This window comes from Manacus candei, unplaced genomic scaffold (genome assembly GCF_025592945.1).
Source record: "Manacus candei isolate 608988 ecotype Guabito, Panama unplaced genomic scaffold, ASM2559294v1 h1tg000056l, whole genome shotgun sequence".
Lineage (NCBI taxonomy): Eukaryota > Metazoa > Chordata > Aves > Passeriformes > Pipridae > Manacus > Manacus candei.
In genome coordinates this window covers 7,867,310-7,881,235 of record NW_026138104.1, presented here as the reverse complement: position 1 = coordinate 7,881,235, position 13,926 = coordinate 7,867,310, and the positions used below count along the sequence as shown (strand labels likewise).

The window sequence follows — 13,926 nt, the reverse complement described above, 5'->3', positions numbered from 1 at the left end:
GGAATTAGATTTTCCTTTTATTTTACTATCAAATTATTACAAAAAAAATATCAACATTCTTTCCCCCTGACACTATGTGCAAGAGTGAAATTTGAAACACTACTACTTTCATATTAATTGTATTTAAATGGAACTGATTGCTGCCCAGAGAGTGCTACACAGCAATAATAGAAAATATTAGCTATGCTTATGTTAAAGACATGCATTCACATGCTGTGTTGTCAAGCTGTTTTGTACCTTCCAGCTCGCAGTGGAAGACTTTTGTCTTTGGAAAAGGAAAGGTTATTTCCATAAAACAGCAACCATGTATGTTAGATTTCATTCTGTTTTGATGCTGTCTGCCTGCTCATCCCCAGTCATGCTATTTCCAGAGAACAAATTAACACTTGGATATTTTTCCCACTGAGTTAGATGCTGCTGAGACAATAACCTACTCATCATAGAAATAACTGTGGAAGGCTCTTGGCTAATTAAGTGGTTTCTGATTTGTTCAGAGGCAACATGTTTTTCAAGCTAGGACAGAAACATCATAAGAAAAGCCACACCACAGATCAGGCACATATACCATGTAACAGCCACTGAACATGTAACACTTTAAAAGTATTTGCACTTACTGTTAGGATAAATTTACTCCCACCAAGAATTATTCAAGGAAATATCACCTGCATTTTCTATCCATCACCACCTGCTAATGCAGAAAAAGGTCCTCCTGGGAGCATGAGAACAATCAAAACTTGAGGAAATCACCCTGGGAAGAGGGAGCAGTTTGATTCTTCATGTGACACAGAATATCTCCTTGTGCCTCCCGTGGCACGGGATCTGCCTGGGAGCATTGCAGTGCTCCAGCCTTGGCCCTGCTAAGCTACCAGTGACGAGCAGTGTGGAAAGGCTATCATGTACCCAGACCTTTAGAAGCAGATGGGCTGAATTTTAAAGACTATTTCAGAGACTGGGGTGAGGAGTTTTTCAAAGTGAAGAGGTAAGCTGTTTCAGTGATTTTGTCCTGACTCCTAAGCATGAGCATGTCCAGGGAATACTCTTGATATTCATGAAGGGACAAATTATCACTGAGGTTTAGGGATCTTGATTTTTTTTCAGAAAGTTGAGTTTTTAAGTGCTGTTGCCAGCTCTGAAGTTTTTTCAGTGTACCAAGCATCAAGCCACCTCCCAAGCCATTCCACAGCCAGGCCTGCCTTTTCAACAGTAAAACAAAAATCATACTTCAGATTAACATTTATGCTTATAATTGTCTAAGAGAAGGCAGAAACAACCAGTGTTGCCACTCCCTTGAAAAACAACTAATAGAGCAGTGCCTTTAAAGGCAGAAGCACAAAAGCTTTTCCATATCCATAAAAATGAATCAGCATTTGACTACAAACACAGTCTTCACAGTGTGCATTAGGTGAAGTCAGAGATCTGAATATGTTCAACATTATTCAGCTGTTTCCCTCCCAACGGTCACTCCACAGGGAGTCACAATTTTTGATCTTTCCATGTTTGATAGATGTTCTGCTCTGCCTTTAAGTGCTAAGTGCCTTATGTTGGAAGCAGCTTCCCAAAGACTTCAGGGAGGAGAGACAGAAAACTCTACAGAGGCAAGACAGGCCACTTCCCTCCACATTGCTCAGCCACAGCACTGGCAAACCCCCGTTTTCTAAACAGTAAAAATCAGGGAGCAAAGGCTTTTCTACTCCCTATTGTGAATGATGGTCAATAGTTTGCTTCTCTGAAGAGAAGGAAAATCTATTCTTTTTGTAGTGAACTGGAAAATTTCACAGCTTTAGTCTATCATTTGAGAAAAATCTCATTGTACATTTTTATGAAGGCAATAATTACAGAAATCATACAAACCAGCTGAGAACTATTAGAAACGTTCTGTATTTTGGCTCTCCAAAGTCAATTCTTGATGATTCTACTGAAAGTCAACATGTGAGCTTTTTCTGGACATAACAAGGCAGGACCCATGAGATTACTTCCAGTACTAGCTCATGTGAGACAGTTCACTGCTGCCTGTGAGACAGCTTTCTAAGGGAGAAGGGTGGGCTGCTGTTACATTATTGATCTAGGCACAGTGAAACAAATATCATTTTGCAATACAGCAGTCAAACTCCCTCCAATTTGGATCAAATCACATTTCTTTTTTTTCTCCTCTTTTTCACAAAAATAAGCATCCCCCACCATGACCATCTCTACCTTAGTCATATAGTCCTACATGTAACCCAACCTTTACACTTTGCTTTCCAAACATTCTTTTTCTGGAAAGATGTAAGGAAAGTTGGGTTAGATTTGTAGTGTTGAAAATCTTCTTTTCAGAGGCTGTGGCATAGAAGTGCTCAACCAGAACATGAGCTCCAAAGTTTCAATTCCCTCATCTTCCTGCCACAACATGAATCTAAAGTTGCATTGCTCACCACCTCAACACTGACTTACATGCTTCATCTGCTCTCATCTCCTATGTATTATTGAACATGGACCCAAGCAGAGACAACTGCCCAGGAGTTTCCCTCCCAAGAGCAAGCACTCTCACCAGGCTGGAGGATTATTACCCTTCCTGTACCTCTGACTCATACAGTCAAAGTTCACTATAAAAAAGTTGAATCACTGCAATGAGACCAAACTGCCTCACCAAGCATGTAGTGTTCGATGACTGGTACCCTCTATGAGAAAACAGGGGAGTTCTCAATTCAAATCCCTGCTCTGACTTCTGGGTAGCAAATGCTCAGACCCCCTTTTCCACCCAGTTCTATATCTATGTATTGGGTCAAACTAGTTGTGGAACAAATGAGGGAGAATTCTCACAGGGAGGCAAGAAGTGAAGCTGCATCTATACTAGGAAATCAAATAGGCCCTGGTTTGTCCCTGGCACTGATGCCAACTGGCACAGAACAGCCAGCATCCATACTATTACCCTCAGCATTACAATTCAGCAGGACAGAGGATGGGGCTCCAGTGCCTAGGAATGTTCTCTGATGCTACTTAATTTATGAATATAGATATAGCCTTGCATTCAAGTTCCTGAGCAAAATAATGTTTAATTATGAGTATCAAGTAAGTAAATGTAAAATGGAAAGACTTCTCCTCCTGTCCTACCTACCCCCAAAATGCCTGGCAGCACCAAGCACCAGTCAGTGCCCTGGTAGAAGCCTAGGGTGCTGTTTGAGCCGTATGGTCTCTGATCTAAGGCAAAAGAGGAAACTTCACCATCTTCCTTGGCATCTTCTAGTTCTTCTCCCACCTAAAGCCATTCAGCATACGCATTCCACTTTTCTGTGCTGTCGCTGGATAATCAAACAATCATTTTCAGTGACATGTCATCAGCTCTGTTTACAGGCAGATCAGAACACTGCAATGTACTCTACCTGCTTTGTTGGAAGGCACAGCTGCCATCAAGCAAAGCTTTGACATGCAGGCAGCATTAAAGCTGATATGCAGTAGCCATCCCTTTTACAGAGTAAACAGAAGGCACAGTTCAGGCTGAATGAACTGCCTGGAGACCCCTGCAGGTAACTCCCAACTCTTCTGGCTGCACTGTCAGGTCCGGGAAGAATTAAGCTATGCAGTCTGAGGGTTTTCTTTGGGGTGCCTGGCTTCACATAAAGGGACAAGGAGAGGGCTTGGTTGCAAACACGGAGAGCCAAGGGAAACCCAACAACTGGGAAGAGAAGTGATGCTGTAAGTGGGTCTGAAGCAGAGGGACAAAGCCTGCTGGTTCACAGGACTGGCTGGGATCACCAGGCTGGAAAAAGCAAGCAAAGCAGGCGACTGCCACTGTAGTTACATCCTGAGATGCAATGTGTAATCTCTGAAAATAAATAAAATCATATTAAATTTTCAAGTCATCTCAATAATCTGTCCTGTGAACAGAAAAGATGGCCCCAAACTACTGCTGACTGCATAAGCATTAGCAACAACAGGTGAAGGATCCTGTTTTGACAGCAATGACCCAGCACAGTTTGTTTATTTTTTATTTCTAGCATCTGTCATTTTGTGGTTCTACTGAGTCATTCTGTCAAACTGTTCAGTTCCAGATTGATGATTTTTATTGTGATACAAAAGCTACAGCAGAAAGATAACAGGCCAAGCTCTTAGGAAGTATATTGCCCTCCTGCAGTGCAGGGATTATGTCTTACTTGCTTTTTCTGGAGTAACAGTGAATATGCCACTAGTTACTTTGAGTTTGTAGACTGATGTGATTCTACTAAAAGTGAGAAGGTACTGGTGGCACATGTATGGCACCATGTCAATGTCAAAGAGAGCCTACAATTCACACACAGTTGCACACACTTACACAAATACTGAGTGCAAGTTTTATTTCCACATCAGAAAAGATGACTGAACAAAGAGTATTAACACTTAAGGCCTAAGACCTCAGAAATCATATTTAGATGGACTCACACCACCAGTTACTGGCTCTCCCTGGAAAGGATAAAACCCAACTGAGAGAGAAATGAACAGCTTTCTAAACAACTTTCCAGCTGAAAGTGTCCAAATTAGTCATTGTTTACTTCCCAAGTGATTTCTCAAGACCTCAGCACAGAACAGACAAGAAGTGCACCTCTGAAGAAAATGCTCACTGAAATTGGGATGATCTTTTACTTTATTGATTCTGACCACATTGAACCTGAGCAAACCTGGACTGAGAGACACCACGACAATGGCACGGAAAGACCTGCATCATCTTCATCATGTCCTGTCCAGTGAAAAGGTACAACAACTAGAAAAAGAAGTTCTGGCAATTATTTGGGTGTATGAGTACATCAGAGAGTCCCCACCTTGTGTATAGTCAGCAAACTTGGCCCCATATTACTAATAGCCATCAAAATATCTCAATTCCTTCACACCATGCATGCAATAAATCACAGTGTAGATAATAGGAAATCTTTCACATTTTTCATTTCAGAAAAGAATTTTGTAACAGTAAATACACAGTCAAGAACATTGCCATGAAAGGCAACAAATCCTCAGAAGAATCAACTGACCCTTCCAAATGCACTGGATTTTGTAATGGGTAACAGAGCACAAGTGTGCCCTTGTGGCCAGGAAGGCCGATGGTATCCTAGGCTACCTCAGGAAAAGCACTGCAAGCAGGTCAAGGAATGTGATCCTGCCCCGCTACTCAGCCCTAGTGAGGCCACATCTGGAGTGCTGTGTCCAGTTCCTGGCTCCACAGTACAAGAGTGACATGGAGCTCCTGGAGTCAGTCCAGCAGAGGGTGACAAAGACGATTAAGGGACTGCAGCATCTCTTACAAGGAAAGGCTGAGGGAACTGGGCCTGTTCAGCCTTGAGAAGACTGAGAGGGGACCACTTCAATGTTATAAGTATCTGAAAGGGGGGTGCCAAGAAGATGGACACAGGCTCTTTTTGGTGATGCTAAGCAATATCACAAGAGGCAACACAGAGAAAGTGATGCACAGAAATTCCACCCGAATATGAGGAAGGACTTCTTTACTGGGTCAGTGACCACGCACCGGAACAGATTGCCCAGAGAGGTTGTGGAGTCTCCGTCACTGGAGATATTCAAAAACCACCTGGACACAATCCTGTGCAATGGGCTCTAGGATGTCGCTGTTTGAGCAAGGATGTTGGAATAGATGACCCAGTGTGGTCCCTTCCATTCTGACCCACTTTGTGATCCTGTGAAGGCTGGTCTGCACAGTGAGACCACTAATGTTATCACAAGCTTGCTCAATAGTTACAAGGTAAATCCTAGGTACCAACAGTACTTGAAACATGGGGAGGAAGACTGCGGTGAAGGATTTTTTTACCTCTGTACTGGAAGCATGTCTGGCTTCAAATCCTCACCTGGCAGTCTGTGGTTAATAAATGGCATTAATATCTGAGGATATCTTCATGGTACATTAAAAATTACTGATCAGACATTCTTGTTTATGGAATGATGAAACAGTGCTGTCTGTTTTCCGTAACAAATTATATTTACTTTCAAAAATGTGATTTTGAAAGTACAGTTTCCTTGACATATTCCCTAATGCTTTAAAGTGTTTTTCTGCTGTGAAGAACTAATGCAATACAAATTTATCAGATGTATGGGTAGAAAAACAAGCTGTGAAGATGTATTTTACCTCAGTGCCTGGTAAAATCTATCGCTAGTAGGCAAAGACACAGGGGTAATGACTTAATGTTAAGCTACTCTGTACAGAAGTTTCCTAGATTAGTTTTAATGTTAAAGGTAATTCTACAGTGCTTAAATGAAAGTTCCCCTTCTGGATAAATGTACAGAAGACAAACTATTCTAACATAATTTCCAAGAGTTTGAGCAGACTAAGGAAGGTGGGAGGGAGATTACATGCAGTTCAAGGGAAGGCTCTGTGCACTGGGAGGCAACAGGAGACCGATAGGTTTCCCACCGCAGTCAGAGCCACTCACTCACTCCCATGTGAGCAGCCCTGGACTCAGTCTCATGTATATTTAATAACATGGAAAAAGTCTAAAAATATGATTTGCTTTGATGAAAATTTATTGATTTGAAGTACCTTTTGTCTGCCAACCTGTAGGTAAGCCTGGAATGAGCAAACAACATTGTTACTTCTTTAAATGTAGCCTAGATTCTGACAATTTTCATGCTATACATAGGCTTTATTTTCTCCTTTCACCTGCTAGTCTAAATTCCCATCTGAGAAGAGCTCAGTTTCCTGGTGGATTATAGATCAAAAAGCTTCCTCTGCCTACAGCCAGTTCCAAGAACTGTAGCAGGAGTCTTTTGACAGACCAGCTGAGGTTTGCTTTTCCTCAGTGCCCCCTTGCTCCCCAGCTCACTGCCCTGCTGCCCGCATCTGTTCCAGCTGCCTGTCAGCTCCCATTACAGGAGACACTGAAGCTCTGTGTGTGTGTTGCTTTTTAAAGTGCTTTTGTTTATATCACCATATCATCCAGGTAGGCCTCATCAGCAAAGGCTGTTCCTCAAGGGGATTTGCCCATCCTGAGTGTGTGCTGCTGTATTTACTAAGCACTGGGGAGCTGAGAGGTAAGAAGGCTCAACAAGGGGACTTACTTGCCATGTCACGTAACCAGGTTTCAGTGATGCAGACCAAGTCTCCTTATTTATTAAATCCTCATCTGCTTTGTGCTCATTATCTCTTCTAATAAACCACTTACTACACTAATACCCCCACGAATCCTGCTGAGATTAGCAGAACTACAGAGCACCAGTGAAACGTCTGAAACTTCTCTGTCAAACTCTGATGAGGCAGAGCTCTTACAAGGCACACCATAAATCATTAAATAAAAAGTCCATCAATCTGTCCCCAGACAACTAGCAGTGACATATCACAGAACAATTAGGGTTGGAAGGGACCTTAAAGCTAGTTCCACCCCACTGCCATGGGCAGGGATATCTTCCACTAGAACAGATTGCTCAAAGTCCCATCCTACCTGGCCTTGAACACTTTCATGTCTCCTGTTTGTCAGCTACTTGGGGCTTAAGGTTACATCACACAGTTGCTTTGGTAGCACCAAAATCAAGAGCTCATGATCACAGAATCTGATTCTTAAAATCCCAGGTCCTTGGGATAGGCACAAAGTCATCTCTTTTCAAGTCTGCTACTGAATGGTTAACATAGCCTATTTCAATACCTTCCTCTTGGTAGATATGTTTAAATAACTACATCCTTCACTCAGTGAAAAACGAGGTCAGCTCCTCAGACAATTTTCTCCATAAGAAACCAACCTTGCTGAAGTCTTCATTCGAATTTGTAGTGATTTTGTGACAGGAACCTTAATTCATAGATCCTTAAGATTCCTACCACTAGTAGTTTGAACAGATGATTATAAATCCTTCAGTCTTTATAAGGACTGGCTAAGTTAATTATTTCTTAACATTCATCAGGTGGTTATTATCTTTTCGTAAATCTAAAGCCATTGAGTTCTTTACCCTTATCAAAGACTTTCAGAACAGGCAGTACAGATCTCAAGGTCATTATTTATCAGGAAGCTTATACTGAAAACAGATGCAAGAGCTGCCTCCTGGTAACCTTTTCCTACAATAGGTCAAGAACATTTTCAAGGCTTTCATTCCAAAATTTGCTTCACGTAGAGCCGTGGAGTTGAAACAACCTTTACAATTGTCAGAGGCATTTTCTAGTGTCAGTAATACGGTAACTGCTCAAAACCTTATGCCAAAGCTTGTACTTTTGTTCTTAAAATTGTCACACTACAGACAGGGAAAGTCTTGAAATGGATAAAGCCCAAATCCAAACCAAAGTAAATTTGAGAGTGGCTATTTATCTTGATACAGAAAGATTTTCTTTCCTTTCTTCTTCTCCTTAAGTAAGTACTTATGATCAGAGAATGATAAGCTCCACTTAAAAAAGACAGTACTTTTTCAGCATTTCTAATGTGTCCAGAAAACCAAACTACCTCACCCCTAAAGCTGAAGACAGTAAATATTCTGGTCCATTTGCATGATGTGAAAAGTTACAGCTTTAATAAAGACTTAACAATCAATTGCAGCTGTACTACATGTTTCACTACTTTCATAAATAGATTAATTTATTCATTCAGGTACTGTATAAGAAGAATGCAAGGCTTTTCTCTGGATCAAAAAACAGTGAAAAAAAATTTAGTGGACTTGAACGAATCACAATTCACTCTGCTAGCAGTCGTTTATTGTGAGGACTGAACTATATATCCATAGCATACTTACAGCTCACTCCACTTTGCTTTTTGAGAAATGCACCAAACAGTAGTCAGCAGTTGAAGTAAAACAACATAACCATAATTTCACAGATAAATGTCTTCACGTTCATAGAAAGATGCTTCATTGTTTTACACTTTGTATTTCACCTATGGTTGATATGATACTGTAACTGTTAGTTTGTGTGTGCTACATTGTGGATTGAATAAGATAAAAAGATTTCAATAAAAATATCTCATCCATTTAACTTATTTTAACCCTAATTACATACCAAGTTTCTACATTAAAGCAGCATAAAATGAAATGTGGTGTTATGTGATCTCTTTCGTCTTGTTAGTTGCTTTAACAACGTTAAAAACTATTAAAAAATGCTTTTATAATAATATCATACAATTCTGTTACTGAATTTTCTAGAGCAGCATCTGAGATCCTGCAGGGCAGGGCAGATGTAGCTCTTTATTTCACCCAGGCTGCCATGCCTGGGACCCCTTTAATGCACAGACCAGTGCAGGTGTTTTTCACAGTCTCCACAGCCCCAGCAACAAGGGGGTTCCCCAACCTTGCTCTAAAGGAACAAATACGTTGATTTACAAGATCTAACCACACAGTTTGGGTTTGGATTTGTCATCACAGCTGCTTCAGTGACCCAGTGATTTTTCTGAATACTCCACTTGCAGGAGATGAAAAGCAGCAAAATTCTTTTCTCCTTAGGAGTCAAATTACATTTTCCTTATACAGTTTCTCATGCTGATGAGATTTTCTTGTGGATCTTCAAACTCCATGTGACATCTGGTATTATCTATATTTATCTATATATCTATCATAAGATATTAAATATACAATTCTTTAAGAAACAATGGGGTCAGTAGACTTCTCTGACAGAAGTGCTATTTCTCTGCCTGTCTATGGACTGCTGAGCAAGCTCAGATGTGGGAGACAGCAGCGGGTAACAGTAAGAGAACTGGAGCAGTTCCAAGAATCTGAAACAAAATTCACAAGCAACAGAGAAGACTGTAGAAAATTTGATGTAACTTCAAAATTCACCAAGCCGGATCAAATCAAGACCTGCCCTGCAAGAGGATGGCACACTAATCAAGAATTAGGCACAAACACTGCTACTTCTGGTCTGATGCATCTAGTTGCCTTGAGTTTTTTCCACCAAAAAAACAAGTCAATCAAACAGATTTTCTGAGTTTTCTCATTGCCTTTTTGGAGGAGGTTCCTTCAGGAGAAGGCAACTACAGGTCAAAGGTGTCACTGACTGTGTGTTTTAACTGCATTTTCAAGGACACTCAAGAGAAGTATTTTTCAAATAAACTGGTTTAAGCATATTGCCCTGAAAAAAAATCCAGGGAAAAGAAGCAGACCAGGAAAAGAACTGTATCTGTGATGCACTCACTAAAACACTATGCACAAAAGCTTTTGGCATTGAAGTATCTCCTCACAAATTTTACTTGCAAGCGCTTGTTTCCTTTTCCGCTGTGAAATGACATTCCTACACACTACTTTAAAGTGGCAATCCATTATTAAAGATGCAGGAAGCAAACATCAGCAATTGAGGAACAGGAACCTCTCCCATCTTTAAACACTGCAACAAACCACCATTTTTATGCCCTTATATCTTTTGGAGTGTGCTTTTTTTTCCCTTTCACTTTCCTTCTGTCAGAGTATTTCAGTGCTGGAAGTTACTGTGAACTGGTTGCTTCCATAACAAATGACCAGAAGTATGTGCATCTTTACATATCCAAATGAAGCCATAAAAATGTTCACTTTTTTAACACATCATCCTCCCAATCTTTTCACTTCATTGATAATCCTATCTAGATAAACAATAACAATCTACATATGCATTTCTTTTCAACCACGAGGACACTCAGGAGGAGGACACATTGAAAGATCCAGTCTCTGATGTGTTCTGCTCTCACTTAGATGCATTCACTGCCATGGCAGATAATCAAACAGCACAGATGTAACAGAAAGTCTGACTATTTTACTCCCTTTAGGTGTGAGACAGAGAAATAATCACACCCACTGGAACAATCCTACTCTCAGATCTTTTGTACTTCAGCAGAACTCAGGAGAGGTGCTGGGTTACCAACACCCTTATTATATGATGCAAAGATGACAGGGGTTAATGAAATGTGGTACAGAAAGCTGCAGAAAGACACATAACTGTAATATTTAGTTATAACATTTGTTGCTGATTTTGTGCCCATTTTAATAAAACAATGTTAACCACTTTAGAATGTGATTGACAGGCAGCAGCGTTTTATATCAACTCTACAGAAGAAGAAGCTCTTTATCAGCACTGTGTTCTCCTTCCACTTGTGGAATAAATATTAACTTTATCTCGTGGTTATGCATGCAGGTATCATGGCTAGGACCCCCATGTGTATTTGAAAGGAAAGTTTATTCTTCAGCTTGTCGGCAAAAGATAACATTCAAACCACTTTTATAACAGATAAAATCAGGAACATCTCCACCTCTCACAAAATATAACAGTGTCAACACCAATAGAAATTGAGACCATAAATAACATTAACTTTTTTTGAATAAAATTTCTATGTTATTACTAACAATATTCCTCTGTAAACGTGCACCCAGAGTAGTTTAAACTGAATGGAATGAAAATGCTGGCAAGGGTATTACAGCTCATGAGGCATCTGAGGAGTTATTATGTCTCTGGTTGATTAATTCACAGAATAGCCAAGGTTGGAAGGGAGAAATTACAAAATTGCCTAATGACAGTAGGTTATTGAGGACCTTGTACAGTTGGGTTTTGAGTTATTAGTCTATGTCAAGCAGAGGAGAAAACAAGAGGCCAGCTGCTGGCATCGAGGAGCAGTGACCCTCTGTAGAATAAAAAGTCCAACATGCAAGTTAAATAGCAAAGGCTTCATGTCTTTCACTGCAAGTTCCAGGCTTTCCAGGCTCTCAGGAGATACTTAAGATGCAGGAACAACATCATATAAAAATATGCCTCCAATCTATCAATATAGGGGTGAAGATATGGCTATTAAAGGTTGCAGTGCTACCACAGACGTCCCTTTGCTTTACTAGTCATCTTATTTTACATTCTCCACTCTCAAAAGCAACAATGACAAAGGTTCCAAACCTTTACTACTTCAAACTCCTGTCTTCTCTTCTGAATAGAGATGGTACAGAGGACAAACAGACAATAGTTGGTAACCCAGCTGACAGTCACATAAATTCCCTGACATACTGCCCAACTTATTTATGTTTCCTTCACTAAAAACTTAGGAAAAAATGACATTCTATAGTTAAGGTAAGCAGACCAAACCAGAATTTTTTAGGTATTTCAGTATGTCAAACACCTCTCCTGTTGGAAGAACAAGTAGAGCAATGACCATGTAAGAAAATGAATATCAGTATGTGCATAGCAGTTTCTCAGCTAAAGCAGAAGACAAATTCTGGTCAGAGCAAAGTCAAATACAGAAGAATGCACTTCTTCTGTTTATAATACTATAGTAACAAGACAAATAACTAAAAAAAATCTGACATGCTACTGACTATCATTATTGAAACAGATCAGTTACATTCATGCTCTGGAGGAGATAAATTGCATTCTGTATGTTCTCCCAATGTTTCAGATAAAATAAAACATACAGTTATAAGAAATTTAGAGAATAGTAGCTGAAAATCATTGCATAGTATCAGCAATAACTGAATAAAATTAATTCTTTAATAAAACTCCATGACCTATTGCCAGGTAAATCCTTATTCAACTGCGTTTACTCTCAATACGTGTAAGCATGTGTAGCGGTCAGAAAAAACTGCCAATCATGAGCACTTCAGAGGAAGCTTCAGTCTCTTGGAAACTAGTTTCTGATTGCCTGTCTGAATTTAAATTTTGTGAAAATAGTTTAAGTTGCATGTCTGGATAATTACTTGCTGGGCAAGAACAACCCCTTGCAGCAGTACATTCCGAGGGCCAACCAGCTGGAAAGTAGCTCTGCAGAAGACAACTTGGTGGTACTGGTGGACAGCAAATTGACCATGAGCCAGCAGGGTACCCTTGTGGTCATATCAGGACCAGTGTTCTGTACCATACGAGGCAGAGTATGTTCAGCGAGTTGAGGGGGTGATCCGACCCCTTTACTCATCATTGATGAGACAGCTGGAGTGACGTATCCAGCTCTGGCCTCCCCGGTACCAGCGAGACACGGACATAGTGGAGATGAGCCCTGTGAAGGGCCACAAAGATGACTGAAAGCCTTAAACATCTTCTAAGGGGAGAGGCTGAGAGGGACTGTTCAGCCTGGAGAAGAGAAGGCTTAGGGAAGAACTTATCATTGTATATAAATGTATATAAATATCTGATGAGAGGGAGTAAAGATGATTGAGCCAGACTCTTTCTCAGTAGTGCCCTGTGTCAAGATGAGAGGTAATGGACATAAACTTAAATCCAGGAAAGTTCATTTAAACATAAGAAAAATATTTTATTCTATCAATGTGTTCAGACACTAGAATAGGTTGCCAAGAGGAACCTTGTGGAACTACATCCTCAGAGAAATTCAGAACCTGACTGTACATGACCCTGAGCATCCTGATGTGGCTGAGTCTGCTCTGAGCAGGTAAGTTGGACTAGAAGACCTGCAGAAGTCCTTCCCAACATCAACTCTTCTGTGGTTCTGTAGTCTTTGTGTAGATGTGTACAGATGGAAGAAACTATATTTTCTTAGTATACTTTCTGCAACAAGGTTTTTATTCAGACCTTAAATCTTAAAATTTATTATGCTTTAGAAGTGTATTAGTACTAAAAGTATAGTTAGCAGTAGAAGCTCTCTTGCATAACTTATTCTGTGAACTTCTTCAGAGCTTTGACTGAATATTCTACAAAGTATCACAAATTCTGCTCTCAGGGGCCCACTAAAGTACACATTTTCACTTTTATTTTCCAAATTTATTACTAGACAGTACTGTCACCCATTCTAATGAAGAGGGCAGTGCAATTACTCATAATCCCCTGCACGGTTATATATATCAATGCAACATACAACTTCAATAACTAAATGAAACATTCTCTTTGTTTGTCATTCTACAATAAAATACTCAAGTTAAAAAAGTCAACTACAAGAAACACTAATTCTCATCTCCTAGTCTCCTCTCACACACACAGGAAGAAACAGCACCAACTGACAAGCTGAATGCTGCAAACTGTTGTTTTCTGCGTTCACCATAAAATAATGAAAAAAAATTATAATTTAAATTACAGTCAAAGGTTTAGTTGTCAAGAAAAACAAAAATAATGTG

The 13,926-nt window shown here is 40.1% G+C and overlaps 1 protein-coding gene across 2 annotated transcripts in view; it reads right to left on the bottom strand.

Annotated features, from left to right (window-relative positions):
* Positions 1-13,926, bottom strand: part of GPR158 (G protein-coupled receptor 158) — a 184,048-nt gene that overhangs the window by 24,050 nt on the left and 146,072 nt on the right. The gene's annotated exons all lie outside the window — the stretch shown is intronic.